Source organism: Chinchilla lanigera, unplaced genomic scaffold, assembly GCF_000276665.1.
Source record: "Chinchilla lanigera isolate Chin_1 unplaced genomic scaffold, ChiLan1.0 scaffold00003, whole genome shotgun sequence".
NCBI lineage: Eukaryota > Metazoa > Chordata > Mammalia > Rodentia > Chinchillidae > Chinchilla > Chinchilla lanigera.
In genome coordinates, this window is record NW_004955404.1 from 44,141,517 (window position 1) to 44,160,386 (window position 18,870).

Consider the following 18,870-nt stretch of genomic DNA (forward strand, 5'->3'; position numbering starts at 1 on the left):
CCAAAAACCAAAAAAACAAAACAAAACAAATAAAAAGACTATAACTAATGTCTACACTCACATGTCGCTAAGCAGTGTGTAGTCACTTATGACACTGCTCCTAGCATGTCACTTCTACACAGAATGATGACTAAGTCCGAAGTGCACATGTTTTGATTTCAATCCTTAAATATCCCACAAGAAAAATTGTGCTGTTATCCCTAACAATTTCCATCATATACTGGTGTGTGTAACATCTCCATGATCCAATTACCTCCCTAAAGTTCCACTTCTAAACACATGAGACCTTTGAGGGACATTGTAGATGCAAACCCTAACAATCATAAAGAACCACGAGGCCCCTACCTTTATTTTATGAATATTGCTGTTGTGCATAGTGTGTTATCTCTCTTTCACCTTCAAATATCCCTCAAATGGCCCCAACTGCATGAGACAAGGTGACCTATGAAAGATTTCCATGACCTTGTATCCATGGATTTCCGAACAACCTGTGGGTCTGTGACTACAAGCAAACAAAAAATCATCTCCCTATCCGTTAAGTGTAATTTAGAACTTCCCTCAGTTGTGAACATAAGCAACGAAGGACAGTAGTGTTATCATTACCTGGGACTAGCATTACCTTTGTCACTAAAAGAAATCACTTATATTTTTACATTACCGTTCTTGCAGGTCTAACACTCACACTCACTGGTGCTTCGTTAATTAAAAAGCATTCATATTTCTTCAGTGCAAATTTGTTTTTATAGGCTTTCATAATCGTAAGTGTATTTCAATGTGATCTGTTTCTCTTGCAAACACACATGTTCTATTTTAGGCATTCACAGCATACTGAGAAGGCACAGCAAACATCAACTGCCTGTGAAGGGTTAAAGAGTGAAAAAGGTGAAGAACTCATTTTGTGTGCATTTGTTAACCCCCAACCCGCAATTCTCTTTACCTGAATTATAGAAAACAGTTTAGATCCTTTCTGGGTTCTAGTAGAAATTGATTGAGAGAAAAGGCATAATAATCACAGTCCCCTACCAGACAAACTCAGTCCCTGTAATTTCCAAGGATACAGCTTCTTTATTCTTGGTAAAATAAAATCACATTCCACAAATACCAGATCGCTGTATCACTGGCTTACAGATGGATTTCTTGCCAGTAAACAAATGCAGCTGCCAGGACTTCTGCCATTCTGATAAGGTTGGAGTCATGCCTTAGAAAGTAGCAACATTCTTAAAGCAAATAATTGTTTCACAGTGGCCTTTTGACTCTATCTCTATCCAATGAAGTAGTTAAATCAATCATATTTGAATTGTAAGATCATTCTACTTTACCTCAGTCAATAACAAGACGACTTATCTCCTGATGCTTTTTATATCTTACAATGACAGTGCTTCTAGTGTGTTATATTACTATTTCCATCACTTCTCAGCATCTTAGAAAGTGTAAGTGATGAATGGAATATAGATCAGGTATCAAAGAATGTACACATGTATGTAGAACACATACTCTGTATGAATATACATATTATATAGTGGAATTTAATGTTTAGAATTTCTGTGATTCTAAATATACACGTACCTTTTTGTGAAAGATGGAAATAGCAGTACTGGTGGTATACCAGCAGGTAGATATCCATGTTTCTAGTATTTATGTCAGCTTTTGTTGTTTTCAACTGCAAAGCTCAGCATGCATTCCAAAGCACTGCATAAACATGGCCATATTAAGTAGCAAAATTACCACCTATCCTTATCACACTGTGGGAACACAAAAAATGGAAAATATGATTTCATATATATTTAAATATATGTAGAACTAGTAATCAAGAACTAGCAGATTAGCTCAAGATTTTTATATTGGCAACAATACCCTTGAAAACAGTGGGTATTTTGCTTAAAGAAAAAGGAAAAGCTTATAGACATGTGCCTAGTTTCAAAAATGAATTTTTTTATTCCTTGCATTGCTAGTATTTACTGCTGGGATTCTTTTAATGAGAATGGGCATGCTACTGCCTGCATTCCTTATAAAATTCAGGAACCAAGAGGTTGAAAGGAGAAAAATTCCACAAATGAGATTCAGAGACTAACCTTGACATAATGCTTTGCTAAATACACAGGGGCTGTTCATATAATATTAATTCATTTGTGCAATGAAAGGTAATGATTGTTGTGAGTGTTAATTGAAATAATATGCAATTAGCTGCCAATAAGCATTCATTTTATTACCTCTTCCCCTTTTAAATGCTATCTCAAGGCATTATGAAACAGAATGTTCAGTAAAATACCAACTTTAGTCAAACCCCTTAAATAAAAGATCACAAAATAAAATACTCCCAGGCTATGGAACAGTATAAAACAGCTCTATGAAGGGGCAAGCTCTGTGGTAAAATGGAAAGCATGATCCTCACTAAATTAATACAAATTCTAAACATTAAATAACATAATATGGGCCAAATAAAGCAACAAAAGGACACCACTCAGCCTGGTTGACAAACCTACTTCAACTGATAAGAGGTTCTCCGGGAAAATAAATCCTCAGGGATGGAGGCCTCTTCTTTAATAGGAAAGACCCTGAAGGGATCCTAACAAGGCCACACCATCCAGAGCTTGGTATCATCATTGTCATCAGGATTTTAAATTACTGAGACAACTCAAATTCAGAAGCAAAAGAACTGTTCAGGGTCCACATACAGTATAGTACATTGAAACCTAGAACAAAGTCCTGCTTCTCCTGGAAGCACTGTTTACCTTTGAAGTACTGCTGTGTATGAAGACTGAGCAAAACAGTAAAAATGAGGTATGCAAAGTCTTTACCATTCTCCATGAACATGTTCCCAGTCCAGAAGCACAAACGTCTCACAAATACTGCACTACACCACAGACAAACAATCCAAAGAGGAAAGCTCTCTCTAGTGGATACTTTTAAATTAGAGCATAATTTAGGTACTGGATTGAACATTCTGCCTAAAACAAATTTGTATATGACATTTATTTTTGTCTTCTTTTTTGCAAGATGAAGGAAATATAAATCATACATCCAAGTCATTTATGACTATCAATGCCACCTGTCTGGGGAGCTCAGGTATGTGAAAAGGTTAAACGGACTTGATTCATCTACTCTCTGTGGCTGTCATGTTGGGAACACCAAATTCCTACACTAAGGTAAAGTTTAAGCTCATTTCTCAGTAGCCCTGAGACACTTTTCCTGTGCTGAGTGATCCAGTTTTAGATATGTGCCCCTCCTCAGATTTATCAGATCTGCCTGGATTTGTGGAAGATGAGAACCAAAGACTGGTGAATATGGATTTACAATGCATGAGAAGCCTTGGAATTAGCTTGTGAGCTCATAATCAGCTGGGAGTATTGAGAATTGGCAAAGTATTCATAACAAGGAGAAGGAGTTTATGAAGTGAGATATGACTGAGTCAACCTTACACATATTCTGTTTGGGACTAGAGAGTCTGTTGGGTTGAGGCTGGTTCAGAACAGCCACAGAGGAGGAAAAGGTGTATAGAAAATGAACTGTACCTCACTGGTGACCATTTGCTAACCATGACATTTGATCCAACTAGCAACCTTTTAGACAGTAGGAGATACAAAGCAGAGTAATTTCACTGTTGTATGTAACAAAAACCAACTAATAAATTAATTTGGTATGCTACAAGTAGGAACTCACTGTAAACGAGGAGCTACCAAAGAAAATCTGGTTCTAGAAATCCATAAAGAACCATAGGATCAAGTCTCCAGGCACTGGGTATGCTCAAATTCTTTCTTTTTTTTTATTTTAAAGAGTAAAGGAAGGATAACATAATAATGGGGGGGCTTACCACATTACAGACAAAGAGGTAGGAAATTATCAATGGTTATTATTTTAAATATTTTTATCTACAAGATAGCTTCTCAGGAAAACAAATAGACAAATAATAGTGAGTTTCAGACAAAAGAGGTAGGAGATTATCAATAGTTGTACTATACTTTGGTATCTTCAAAGTGGCTTCTAAAGAAAATAAATAGAGCTATACATGAGTGACCAATTGAATAATAATTAACTTTTCTCAATGGTTGTAGGAAACACATAATGATAGACATGCATCCATTTACAAAATAGGATAGGAACAATACAAACATTGCAGAGTTATGGATAGATTAGTAGGAAAATATCAATGGCTGCTGTAATACATGGTGGTATCTTCAAAGTGGTTTCTTAGGAAGACAGAGATACACAAGAAGGATCTAACAAGTAGTTACAGCCTAAGGGTTGTCAAAAATCAAGTGAGCCATTTGAGGCTAAAGCCATTTTTTGTAGCATTTTCTCTGCAGCCTCCCATCGCATTGGGACCCCACAACCAGTTAGTGTCCTCTCCCCAACTGTCAGCACAGGCAGCAGGAATCCTGCTGCAGACTTCTCCAGAGCTCCACCACAGCCTGTACTGTCAGGGGAAGAATGGCTTCCAGGGAGTCTCTGCAGTTATTGTGCAAGGTCCTTCTGGTTTACAGCTTCTGAGCGGCTCTCATGACCCCAGTCCACAAGACCTCTGACTTCTCTGGCTTAGTCTGCATTCTCATGTTCTCCGAGTCCTCCTTCAGCAGCTGCTCCTCCACTGACTCTGGACCTTTCTGGTTCTCAATGGCAGGAGTAAGAGTGGCCCATTCTATGGCACATATTCCCAGGGGTTTCTCCATGTTTGAATGATTCACACACGTCCATGGGTGGGCATCTGCAGCCAGTGCTTGGTGGGCCAATTGTGTCATTGTTTCTCTGTGTTGTGGCAGTCAATTGAGAGGCGGCAGCCGGCCTAAGGTCCAGTGCGCAACAGCGCTCCCCACCGCATGGCTCCCCCTGCATGGGGGGGGCCTCCTTCCAGGCAACTATGAGGCAGGGAGCCAGCCAGCCGAAGACCTGCGCTCCCTGCCCATGGCTCCCCATGCGCCGGAGGCTCTCCCTCCAGGCACCCAGGTATGCTCAAATTCTTAATCACATATCAAGATAGGATCCCAGTCACATAAACTATCCAAATGTACCCAGAGCTTTGGTCAGTTGATACAAAGCTTACCAGGACTCAGGCATGCATACTGGTTCTAAGCCATTTCCAGATCCCTTACTTTACAGCTGACTTATAGCTAATCATTTTACTAATGGGAATCTATAATTAACAAACATGGCAGGAACATCTGGTTGCCCACCAAAGATTCTGGTTACTCCTCCATCACAGTATTCAGCTGCTGCCAAGAAGCGGGTGCCAAGCCCAGGATCACATTCCTTTTTCATCTTGCGTTAACTGGTCCCTATGCGTGGCTTTCATCAAGCAGAGTGATGCATGTCACTGCCAGCCAAGTTGTTAAAAAGCAAGTGCTTTTAACAACTTTATCCTCTCCTTCATTTGCCAGCTGAATGCAGAGGACTGTGCAGACCTAGGGGAGATTGAGCTATACAAGGAAGGAAGCCTGGTCCCTAGCTCATCAGAATGAAGACAATCATAAGCCAGGAGCATCAGCATTGGATGAGTATGTGAATGAAATATGAATTTCTATTGTTCAAGGCCAGCGAGAGGTATACCAACAGTATATATTGATCAGATCAGCACACTGAAATATATACTACACAAACAAGATTAGTAAATGAGAAAATCTGGGCAAAGAGAAACATGTAATGACAAATATAATATTAGTACACAAAAACATTGCCTATGACTTGTTTTTCTCAGGTCCTAAAACAAGATGTATTTAATTTTAAGAGTTTCTCACCTGGTTCTTCATAAGGGGAAGCTTATGATATAATGAACAACTAGAAGATTGGTTAAAATATGCATTTTGGTGTCAGGGAGTCAGGCGTCTGATTTTGGCTCTGTAACCTACTGACTGCGTAAACTCAGTCAAGTTATTTAACCTTCTAAAGCACCCATTTTTCAACTGTAAAACTATAAAACTACTTTATAGGATTGTTGTGAGAATCAGTTGAGGTAATCCATGTAAAATTCTTAAAAAGTGCAGTCCACCTGGTGCCAGACGTTTGTGCTGAATGAATCTGAGCCATCATCAATATTGTTATTTTTTAAGCTGCAAATCTGGCTAACAGAAATGATAATGACTTCTGAATCATGGTGTGACTCTGAAGTATCACAGCAAAGAAATTCAGATCCTAACCCACACTGCCTGACACCTGGGAGAGATTAGAAAGTAAGGTGCCAATCAGATGTCATAGCTTGGAGCTGTTTTTCGGCATATGAGAAGTCAAATGTACTCCTCTCACCCCATATGTGTGTGGCTGGTTCCAGACTCCCCCTGCTGCTGCAGATAAGGCCTCTGATGATCAGGCCTTGCCTTACTTAGGATTAATCTGGAACCTGAACAGAACTGAGCCTCTAATTACAGACATCAGGGCCTGAAAATTAGTGGAACTGGGGAAGACTGCCTGATGTCAATGGATCTTTGAAGACAGGACTTTGAAGTCTTTTAACAATGTAGTTAATCTGCCCATAAAATTACAAAATTACATCAAATTATGTTATTTTCTAATCTTTTCATCAGTCCTATAAGCTTGAATTATACTTCTTTTCAAAGAAAATTAAGTAGTGTTCTAATGACCTGAGAAAAGTCCCATTTGTGAATTAAGATTCATAGTGTTCCTTATGAAATGCCTCCCACTTCTCAACTTAGAAGAATTAGACAATGAAATACACACACACACACACACACACACACACATACACACAGTCTAAGGTAAAAATCATTTGTCATCCCTCAGAATGTGATTTTGTTCAGCATTTAGCCATCTTCCCTTGAAGAACAAATTAGGCTATCCTGAAATAAATGCTAATCTTTTAGTCCACAGAGAAAAGGCAACAAACAGCCAAATATCCGCTCATCACAATGAGCTTAAATGAAGCATGGATTTAAGCTGCTCTTATGTGTATAACCCATGATCTTTATTAGAGTTTACTTTGCATAATTACCTCAGGGAACTATGAAAAGCCCAGAGCTGTTCCTGAGCCTTAATTCGTTGTGCTGCTGTACCCACGGAAGTAAATATAAATGGGGAGAATCTTGCCAAGCTCCCTGGATTGCTGAATTATCCCACACAAAGTGAGAATCATAGCATCCTGGAATCCTTTGAGTATCTGACAGTACATTCCGAGCCAAAGAAAAAATCAACACACTATTTCTTTGCCTTTGAGAAAAATAGAAAGCTGCTGAGGGGACAGTTAAGATTATGACAGTAAGTATTTATACAGATTTGCTTCCCTAAAGCTAATCTAGAGAACTCAGAGCAGTGTCTTTAAAAGAGCTATTATTTGGAAGAGCCACAGCCTGAAAGAGCTATTTAAAAAGCAGGTCATCCTAGGGGTAGTAGCAGGGACTCTGCTACAGATTGTTCTCTGGGCTGGTCACTGAGAATGAGAAAACTTCAAGAGCTGAGAGGGGTCCAGGAAATAAAGGAAGAAATTGGAAAGTCAGTGATTAAGGAAATGGCAAATCCAAGACATCAGAAGCTACCCCAAGTAAAAAGAAACCCCAAGGAAATGCCTGCTTAGCCCACACAGGAGACAGGCGGAGATGAGATGAAGCTTTCAGCAAGGAAATTCCAGTGCTGCTCTCCTTAAAGCAGTCATTCCTCGCACTCTAACATCAGCCTGCCCTGCATGTGCACATTCAAGAAGAAAAGGAATTTGTCCCTCAAAGAGAGAAACTTCTAAGTGCTCATTAAATACTGTGAAGAATTTTAAATTCCAGACATTTTGGCAAGAGTTGAAGCCATAGGACTGAAAAGGATTTGTTAGGAAACGTGGGTTTAAGGTGATCTCAAAATGTCTTTGATAAAGCAGAGCTCCCCTCCACAGATGCAGTTTTAATTTCTAGTAGAAAAGCATATCCACAACCTAATAGGTTAGGAGCAGCTAGGAAAAATATCAGAGGTCATCTAACTCAGTGGCTTTAAATTTGTTTTCACTATGCCACCCTGTTTTGCATAGCCTGTATGGTTTTTTCCCCATATATTATTTAATCAGAGCTTTTATTCAGGTTTTCTGAAATGCTCAGTGTAATAAGCGTGGGTTAAGCCCATATGGCTTACAGTGAATATGACTCTGGATCAGACACATCTCATAACCACCAAGAATATTTGAGTACATCCACTTGGACAAAATAAGCAGTGACAAAGTTTGAATATTCAAATTTCAGTAGGAATCTTCTCCTGCCTAATACTTACTGCTGTTTCACAGAAGGTAGGACTGGTGTTGCACACACGATTTGACATCATTATTATGCATCTCCCTGTTCAAAACCAATTCCTTTACTGAAGCAAGGCTTAGCATTTTGGCATTATTAGGAAATAAGGCAATTTTAGAAGTTCTCTGGAAAGAAAAAAACAATGCCTCCATCTGCAATAATGCCTTTGGGTGAGTCCATGTATTAAATCAACCAACTTCTATGACACAAAAGGAGTAGGAGAAAATGTTGATACCTGTGAGCATGAGAGAAAGAGAAGGAAGGATATGCAGAAATGTATATTCCTTTTATAGGAATGAAGAATTGAGTGAAGGAATAAGTGAATGGATGAATGGGCCAGTCTCAAATATAAGGATGGCACAGAGATACACAGCCCCTAAAACTGAAAACAAAGAGTAGCCCTGGACACCAAGAGGACGCTGAGGCATAGAAACAAAAGCCAAGTGGACAATATGGGACCAGAAAAGGGAGGCTAGAGGGCAAAGACCTTCACCAACTTTTGTTCTTTCCCAGGCCACGCTTCCCCGAGCCAAGTCTATTTCTCAAACTTAAATCAGTGTGGTGACCAGGAGACCTGAGACCATTGCAAAATAACTAAAAGAAACATATACACACTATGTGAGATAGATACACACATATAAATTATATCATTTCCTAGATAGTATTTCTTGTATCTTTTCTTGTGTGTACCTGTGACATTGTAAATGACTTTTAAAATAATCTTCACTTCTATCTTTTTGACTATTTTCATTTCCTCAGCACTGCTTTCTGAAATCCTCACATAATATTCAGATCGATTTGGAGTTGCTCTTATGAAATCCGCTAGGATTTCCACAACTGTGAATCAGCCAGTCAGTGTAATGTGATTAATAGCTCCGTCATGCCTTTCTAGATGGCTTCCCATTTGTTAGCCTTTGGGATCCAAGACCCAAAACATCTCCATGCCTCTGTGTAAAAAGTGAATTCATCAAGGCTTGGTGGATAAGTTCTTTCTGCCAGCTTCGTCATTCATTGTTTAAATCTCATTTAAAAACTTTTTTATCCTTAATGCCCACAGATCTCATTTTTCTTTCTCTTTGTGTCTTCCCTCTCTCTTTTGTCCTTTACCAATGCAAATTGTTTTAAGATATTATTTGTATGCTGTCTAACAGAACAAGGAAAAGTTAGATTATATGGCATTGTTAATGCCATTTTGAAGGTTAACAGCTCTTATTGGGTTTCTTTATGACTCTGATCATTCCTCAAAGAAATCTCCCAGTGCCCCATCCCCACATCACCATGGTGATTCATATCTGGGAGCAAACGCCATAGTCAAATTTTGTGCTTTCCTAGGGAGAACCAGGGTTTGACTCTGTGGCTGTCTAGCAGGATTGACCACTATAATTAGCACACACCATGCAGCATAACACCCCCTTACACTTGTATGTCCTAAAATAAGCCTCTGAATCATTTTATATTTTTTGAATATCAACGTTTATTAACACACTGTCAGTGAATCACTCAATTTAAATTTAATTTTAATTTTAATTTAAATGCCTTCCTGTAATTTATAACCTTGTGATAAAAGGTACTATTTAAATTTTTAAGCACATCATGAAAATGGACATTAAATGAAACTCTGTGTCTGCAGCCAATTGAAGGAAAATCTTCCTTTACAAAGAAGAAGAAAGGCAGTGATATAATTTTTCACAAGAACAGTGTTCTGCTACAATTTGCGAGAGTGAGAATTTCTAAAAGCTTACCTTGTAGGAAGGCTCACTTTACAAAAGCAAAATTTCACCAACCTAAAGGGCTCACAAGCCCACAGAGACATAATTACATCCTCTCTCCTTCAATTTATAATTTCTTCAGGCTGTCAGGTTGTTACAGCAGAGCTGCAGAGACATGGCATTTCTAAAAATGGGACTCACATTTGATGTCTTCCGATTTGCTTTTCATTTCCAATAGCAGAACCCCACTGTAATCCAGTGAAGCTGATACCAGGAGTTCTTTTTGGGTAAAGACCTGGAATACCCTATATCTTGAGTGTAATTCTCACTTGATCCAACACTTAAAACCTTTTTATCCTTTGAAAAGCAAACTGTTTAAAATTTGTGCTGTAGATCATTTCAATTAAAGGCCTGTGAAGCATATAGGTTAATAACCACTATGAGTTCCTTTTAGAATAGGGCAAAAAATCCTTCCCTGCTAAAGAAATGGTGCAGTGCAGTATGTTCTTATGCAACAAAAAATGATTCTCTTTTCTGGAAATAAAAAATGTGTTCATTAACCTCATTACCCAGGAAAGAATGAATTTTTTTTCAGCTGGATGATGGGATTCCAGAGTCTTTGTAGCAATAGTACTCAAAAGAACAAAGAGAAGTTGATGAAATTCCTCTCTTTATAAGAAGATCCTTAGGCTATGTGAACCATTTAATTTTTAGTTATAAAAGTTTGTCTAGTTCCAGAAGCTTCAGTATCTTCAAGTGGAAAAGACAACTGATACAAAAGGGTATAGCCAGGTATGACTTTTAAAAATATGATAGGATAGACACATTCCAACAGAACATTCAGAGAGATCAAGTACCCAGGAAAAAAATAGGCGAGAAGCAAATGAACAGTCTCTTTTTGTAACCATGGGCAATCTTTATTTCCACAGCGAGGCTGTGTTACCTACCAGTCAAAATTTCCTAAATCCTGGCATTTGGAGACTGGAAGAAATCTCCAGAATATCTTGTCTTATTTGAGGTTGGTGAGTGCTAATGCTACTAGATTTAAAAGAAAATAAAAGATAAAATGTGTTTAATAAACTATCTTATGTTATCAAAACCACTCTTAAAATCGAATAAAGAAATCATCAGTTTTGATTAATCGATAGAACTATTTAAAATACGTGATATTTTCATAGAGCTTTAGCCCATTCAGCCTTAAGCCACAAGCAATGGATTCTTCCATCCTGCTCCAAGTTTAAGGCTGCATCAAATTTATCTAACTCACACTCTTATATAAATCTGAAATTTATGAAAAGCCCAACCTGCCATTTCCCCAGGACTGTGTCATGATAAAAAAGACACCACTGATGTCGGATCGGTACAGAGGCACTGTGGGAAAAACAAGAGATATGTTAAAATTACACATTTCTGCCAGAAATTATCATAACAGATTCTACACAAAGTCCACTGTCAAGATTTATTAATTGTAAAGGAAATGAATATTAATTTTACTAGTTGTGGTGAAAAGGTAACAAGATAAATGCCCTGTGCTAAAGCACTTTAAAAACTCCACATCATTTCATGGAAAGAATGAAATATATTCTTGAATTGAAGAATATATTTCAAAGAATGAAAGAATGAAATATATATTTGAATTGAATATATTCTTCAATTATTGCCTAGATAATTTATAAATATAATGAAAGCATTTTACCTTCTAGGAACTGACAGGAAGAGCCGACAACATAATAGAAATTGATAAAAATATCCAAATGCCTCTCCTATACGCTGTGGAAAGATCCATTCCTATGTTGCTCTCAGCCACACCTGTACACACAGATGGTAAATTGCCACCAGGAGCTTGGCTTGAAAATAAAGGAAAAAGGAAAACCTTCTTTAAAGTATCCTATTTAAGTGTTTTAGAACATAACAAACCTTCTATTCAGGAAAAAAAACTTTTCAGTCAATTATTTTCTCACTCTAATTCTACATACAAAAAGTAAAATTTTCAGAAAATTAGGAGGAGGTTATGATCTCTCTCGCATAGCTCCTGTTCAACTAACATTTTAGTGCATTATTTTTCTGTACTTGCTAGAGCCTAGCTTTTTGTTTATTTGTTTTTATCATCCTCATCACGCAGAGAACAATCCAAATTAAGTTCAAATGTGGTTTGTAATTAATTATCAAGGTTTCCTGAAGCTGAGGAAGAACACTTATATCAGAGGTTTAAAAATTATTATATATCTACTGTAGGTAACAAAGCTTGGGGAAAGAAAAAATATGCTAATGAATTCTGAAGGCAATTCCAAATGGGCATTCTGAATATATCATAAACAGCACAAATTTGATAGGAATATATATATACTTTCTCATAATAAGAGCTTTAATGTTGCTTTTATTCCCCAAGGAAACCAGTCAACCCCTTAGTAGCGCTTGGTAGTAAGCTGCTTACTTTGGACCTTATCTTAGTTACTTTCCTCCTGACTGATACAAAATACCCAACACTCAGAGTTAAAGAAGAAAACGTTTATTTCGGCTCACAGTTTGCAGAGATTTCAGGCCACAGTGAGATGGTTCTAAAGTAGGGTACCATGGCAGAGGAGCATTATAGAGGAAAAATGTCCATAGCATGGCAGGGCAGGCAGACAGCAACAAGCGGAAAGCCTGCCTTCTTTCTATCTCTTTGTATTCCATCCAGCTTACAAATTGATTGGTGCCATCTCTACACAGGATGGGGCTTCCATTGTCCACATCCTTAATCCCAGCATCTCATCCTTAATCCATATTCACAAACCCTGATCTAGCCACCTTTAAAATTCCCCACCTATGACCTCTTGAAGCTTTGGGGGTGGGGCATCTAGATACAAGCCATAGCAGACCTCTTCATCATGGAAGGGGCATTGACTTGTCTTTTCTTGAGATGTATAGATGGAAATAGGGAGGGAAAGAGAGAGGTGTTTGTGTTTCTTAATGACAAGCATATGTTCTTGGAAATGTATAATTATGCAAATTTATTATTGTGTGAACAGCATACAATGTACTTATGCAAACCTAAATGGTATATCCTATCTAAGTATAGGTATATACTTATGCAAACCTAAATGGTATATCCTATCATACTCCTAAGCTGTGCGATACAGCTTTTTGTTCCTAGGCTACAAATCTGTTCATTGTTTTTGTACTGAATACTATAGGCAATTCTACCTAAATGGTAAGTAAGTATGCATCTAAAGATGCCTAAACAGATTTGTTTCCACCAGCATTACCAAAAGCACATGAGTAATGCATTGCACCAAGGAATTTTTCAGCTCTTCAATCATGAGTAGTTCATTGCCCTGATAGGAATTTTTCAGCTCCACTGCTATCTTATGGGATGATCGTCATATATGCAGTCTGCCATACGCAGTGTGTGGCTCTATATTCAAGATACAGATATGCTTTCCCTGCCCACAATGGTGTTGCAGCACAATGCTATTGCAGTACCAACAAATATGGACTTACAGAATGTCCTGTGCCTTTCATGTCATTCAAGTTACTTCTGACAAGGGAACATTTACTTAGGAAAGGCAGAAGATAAGCTCAGGTCTATAGAATTACCTGGTTTTTCCATGTCAACCCAAAACACTGGCCTGATGGAATAGAGGACTGACCCAGTGAAGATTCTGTTATATGGCCAGCCAAATTATTCTGTGGGCCAGAGGCTGCTGCAGGTTGAGTTCCTCAGAAATATGACTGATTTGCATGCCTGAAGTCTTGCAATCAGCTCCTGTGGAAGGGAGAGAAAGAATCAGGACTGAATTCAGACAGAACTTGAACTGTTATGCAGGCCCAGTGGGGCCTCAGCTAACTCTGGGGGGTTCTGAAGATGAGAAGGTCCTTTTGAGTTTTCCAGGGTAGAGGCAAGAGGGCTAGGCCTTTCTACCCCAATTAAGTAGTCACTGAATACAGCAGGTCTGGAAAAGATATAACTGGCTGGGGCAATCCTCAAAAACGTACTGAGAATCAAAGTGCTAATAGTGCTTTGCTAGCAGTGCTCCCAGAAGCTGAGACTATCGAGGGGGTCCAGGAAATACATCACAGTGTCCACCACAAGCGCTGTCCTAAAAGATGCAATATATGACCTCAGCCAGCAAAGAACACGCAGGTTCTGGAAATCAGATGGTGGAAATGAGAATGACTAGCTTCACTATTTCCACTTACACCCGACCTATGAAATGTTTGCTTCCCGTGTCCCACCATTTTTGTGTTCTGGTGCTTTAGGAGCCTTGATTCCCAAGAAGGGAATGCCTGTACCAGGAAAACAATAAAAATTCTTGCTAACTAGAGGCTGAGATTTCTACCTAGCCATGCTTAATTCTTCACGCCACTGAGTTGGCAGAGAAGAAAGCTACTCTGCCAAGTGGTAATTGATCTCGGTTATTAATGGGAAATGTTGCTGCTAACATAGGGTGAGAGGAGGAAAAGTGTACTCGGAATCCACTAAGTAAAATTTATTAGGACACTCCAATAACTCCAAACAGGAAGGGTTACTAACAGCACCAACTTCTGAGGAGCAAATATTTTCAAAACTCTGCCAGGTAAAGAATTCCAACCAGCTGAGGGACTGGTATAGGTAAAGAATACCTGGAATAAATACCAGAAAAATGAAATTTAGGACATAAAGTACAGTTATCTGACCAACTCAGATATAAAAATAGTAATTAAGTCTTTCACTTTGCTCTGTTAGGTATGTTCATAATGCTACAACTTATACTTAATATTTAAATTGCAAAATGTCAAAGGGAATTATATTTAATTTAGAAAAACAATAAACATCATGCAGACAGCAATATACTTAGAATGTAGCCTTACTGTATACAAAACATTTGAAAGATCAACGCTATTTATAGAAGGTCATCTTGTTGAGCGTGATTCTTACAAATCTATTGAAATGAAGATCTACGTGTGTCAAAAATCAGTGACATATTGGTTTTACAAGCTATACTGAGCTCATACAACTTACAGCATTGTCGATATCTGAAAGGAACGCTGCATTATACTTTCTCTTCCACGTCCCTCTTATTTTTATCATTCATTTCCATGTTTAAGATTCTCTCATCACAAAAGAGGAATGTGCTGTAATAAGTAGAAGCAGTTCTTCCAGCAAAACATAAAGACAGAGATGAAATCATTTAAAGTAACCAAAGAAGGAGTAAATATTAGCACTGGACTTACAAAGCTGAAAACTATTCACAGGGAGGGAATATCCTACTAAAAAATCTCCCATATCAGCCACATATGCTCCTCACTTCTCTAGTCCCAAACCTGCAATAACCACCCCCTAAAAAAAGAGAGGAGAAAAAAGACAGAGCCATATATAATATTTAAAGATGGTTGATTAATTGAGATAGATAGATAGATAGATAGATGCATAGAGATAAGTAGATAGATGATAGATAAGTAGACAGACAGACAAATAAATACAGATACAAGTAGAAGTCCATAAGAAAATTGTATTTGGCAAACCTAACATCGGTAAATAATTTATTTACTACAAATGGTTTAAGCACTTTATGTATTGAACTCATTCACTTTTCAAAATGCAATTAGAAACAAGTTGGAAGTGAAGTTTGAACTCAGGTAATGTAATACAAAGATTGTGATTTTTTAAGGTGCAGGTTAGAGTTTATTAAATCAGGACTGGAGAAGGTACAGCACAAATAGAAGCACACAGCACCCAAACTGAACTAAGGTCTAAGATTTCTGAAAATCACCTGCTAATTCCACATCTGGCCAAGTTCTGACCTAATTCACAGTGGCCTGTCAGAAGAGAGGAGGAAGTCTTAGCTGGGTTTTGTAGTAATCTCTGCATAGTTCTCAAAGCCTGGCTAAAGGTTTATTGTTGAGTCTTCATTGAAAACACAGATACAACTAGAAAGATGGCTGTGAAGGTCGCAGGCCTGGGTCAGGATTCTGATGCACATCAGGAGCTGGGAGTTCTGCCTGGGGCCTGGATGAGAGCAGAACAGGCCATAGGCAAGGGTAAGCCTTGTGCTAAGCAACCTGTCACTACCATTAGATTCTCACAGGTCTTGGAAAGGAGCTTTTCCTTGAAGACTGTTTCTGTAGACACCGAGGCTAAAGCTTTCAGTGATCAGGGACTGCGCTGGTTCAAAGAGAGCCTTTGGAGTCACCGGGCCAGGAGTTATCACTGCCATCAATATAAGTATGAGAAAGCCCCAGAACTGTGGGCAGGAGGACCGTACTGATGATTGAACCTAGGACCTTTGCACTCAGCAAAAGTTCCCCAGCTCTCATTTTTTGGTTTGAGATAGGACTTATATTGCCTGGGTTAGGCTCACACTTGGAATCCTCCCGCCTCTCTGAGGTTTGGGATTACAACTGTGTGCACCATACCAGGCTGTGACTTTAAATGTTGATTAGACTATCAACTGTGGAAACAGTTTGTAACAACAAGTGATCTACGGAAATTATCTATCTACACAGCAAGACATTAAAACATTCCAGTCAGTTGTGCCAGAAATTTCATGAGTATGCTATAGATCTCTTAATTTTCTAGCTCAAGAAATTTTTTTTGTTTTTTTCCTTTTCTAATTCATGTTGCAAATGAGTGCTACACTTTGGATGTGTAAATGCTGATTATATGAATGTACATGTACATAGAGGTTGCCCTTTTTCACTCAAATGTTAGAAGAATAGGGAATAAAATGCATAGTTTTTTTTTAAAAAAAAAAAAAAAAAAAAAAAGGAAAACAAGGAAATAGAAGATTTCTGAACACCCCCAACTCTCCCAAGGCAGATCAAGAGGCCAAAAGGGGAAAACAAAATAAATACTAAGTAGCCAAAATATACAAAAAGTTCTTAAAGGGAATGAAGAAAATAGATGAATTCACAGAGGACATGAAACAACAGTTCATAGTAATTACACTCAATATGTTCATCATCAGTTCTGGGGAAATAGGTGTAGAAAATGGATAAGCTGACCAAAACAGTTCAAAATTTGAATGACAGATTCAAGAACATGGAATCCTCAAACATATGTCACAAAGATATACCTGAAATAGAAAACAGTATAGAATTTATACATGGCAGAAATAACCAGTGTGAAGGCAGAGCATCTGCTGCTGAAGACAAAGTAGCGAATTATGTAAAGCATTCAAAGACACAAAAAAGAAAATAATAGAACAAGAGAAGACTATCCAGTAGCTACTAGATGACAAAAAGAATCTAAGGCTACTCAGAGTTAGAGAAAAACTAGAAGGCAGCACAGATGGGTTCATTAACATGCTTACAGAAATTTGGAAGAAAATTTCCCAAATAGAAGAAAAGAATTTAAAATACAAGTAAGTTATGCTTATGGAACACAAACAATTATGATGAAAGGAGTTCACCAAACCAGATCCTCATTAAATTCACTGACATTCAGAAATAAAACAGGAATTTAAAGGCAGCCAGAAAAAAATCACATATAAAGGTAAACCAATTAAAATCACAGCAGACTTCTCTGCACAAACTCTGAAGGCCAGAAGAGCTTGGAGTAGTGTATTTCAAGCCCTAAAATGGAATAACTTCCAACCCAGACTAACTTACCCATTAAAGCTATCCTTCAAAACAGATGGAGAAATAAGGTGTTTCCATGAAAAAGACCAGCTCAGAAGATATAATGCTAAAACAGCTCTAGAGAAAATACTGAGGAATATTCTCAACAGAAACAACAAATTGGACACAACTAAAAACACAGAGGACACTGCCAAGGTCAGTGGCAACAAAAAACATCAGGGAAAGAAAAACAAATGATAAACCAACAGATAAAGAAGGCAATGACAGTAAATAACCAACCCATCTCAGTACTAACTCTTAAGGTTAATGGACTCAACTCTCCAGTCAAAAAACACAGACTGGCAGACTGGATCAAAAAACAGAGTCCAAAAATTTGTTGCATTCAAGAAGTGCATCTAATACAAAAAGATATTCACAGACTAAAAATTAAAGGATGGAAAACAATATTTCATGCTCCAGGATCCCCAAAACAAGCAGTAGTAGTAATTATAATATCAGACATAGAAAACTTCAAGTTAAAACTGATTAAAAGAGAAAAAGAAGATCACTACATACTAGTTAAACAATTCAACAAAAAGTGATAACATTGATAAACTTATATGCACTGTATGCACTGAATACTGTAGTACCTACCTTCATAAAACAATAATTGCTGAAATAAAAAAATCAAATAAACACTAACACAATCATAATATGGGATTTTAACACCCCTACTGTTGCAAAGAGACACATCAACTAAACAAAAAACACATAAAGACATTTCAGAGCTGAACTACATGCTTGCATATATGGACCTAATAGATATATAGAAAATATTGCACCCCTCTACAACAGAATACACATTGTTTTCAGCAGAACATGGTACTTTTTTCAAAATAGATCACTAACTAGTCCATAAAGCCTATTTAAGTAAATATAATAGAATTAAAATCATCCCATGCATACTATCAGACCACTGTACAATGAAAATAGAAACCACTGACAGAAGAAATCTTAGAAAAAGCAAAAACTCCTAGAACATTAACAACATACTCCTAAACAACCAATGGGTCACAGAAGAAATTTTTAAATTTGTGGAAATTAGTGACAATGAATATACAATTCAATAAAACCTCTGGGGCACAATGAAAGCACTAACAGGAAAATACATCACAGTCAATACATACTTTAGGAAAAGAGACCGATAAACAACCTCATGAAATATCTTAATATGCTTGAGAAATAACAACAAACCAATCCTAAACCAAAATTGAGGACAGAAATTAAAGACAGAGTGGAAATCAACAAAATTGAGTCTAAAAAACTGTAAAACAAATCAAAACATCAAAGAGTTGGTTCTTTGAAAGATTAAATAAAATAGATAAGCCCTTGGCTAAACTCAATAAGAGAAAAAAAAAAGACTACATCAA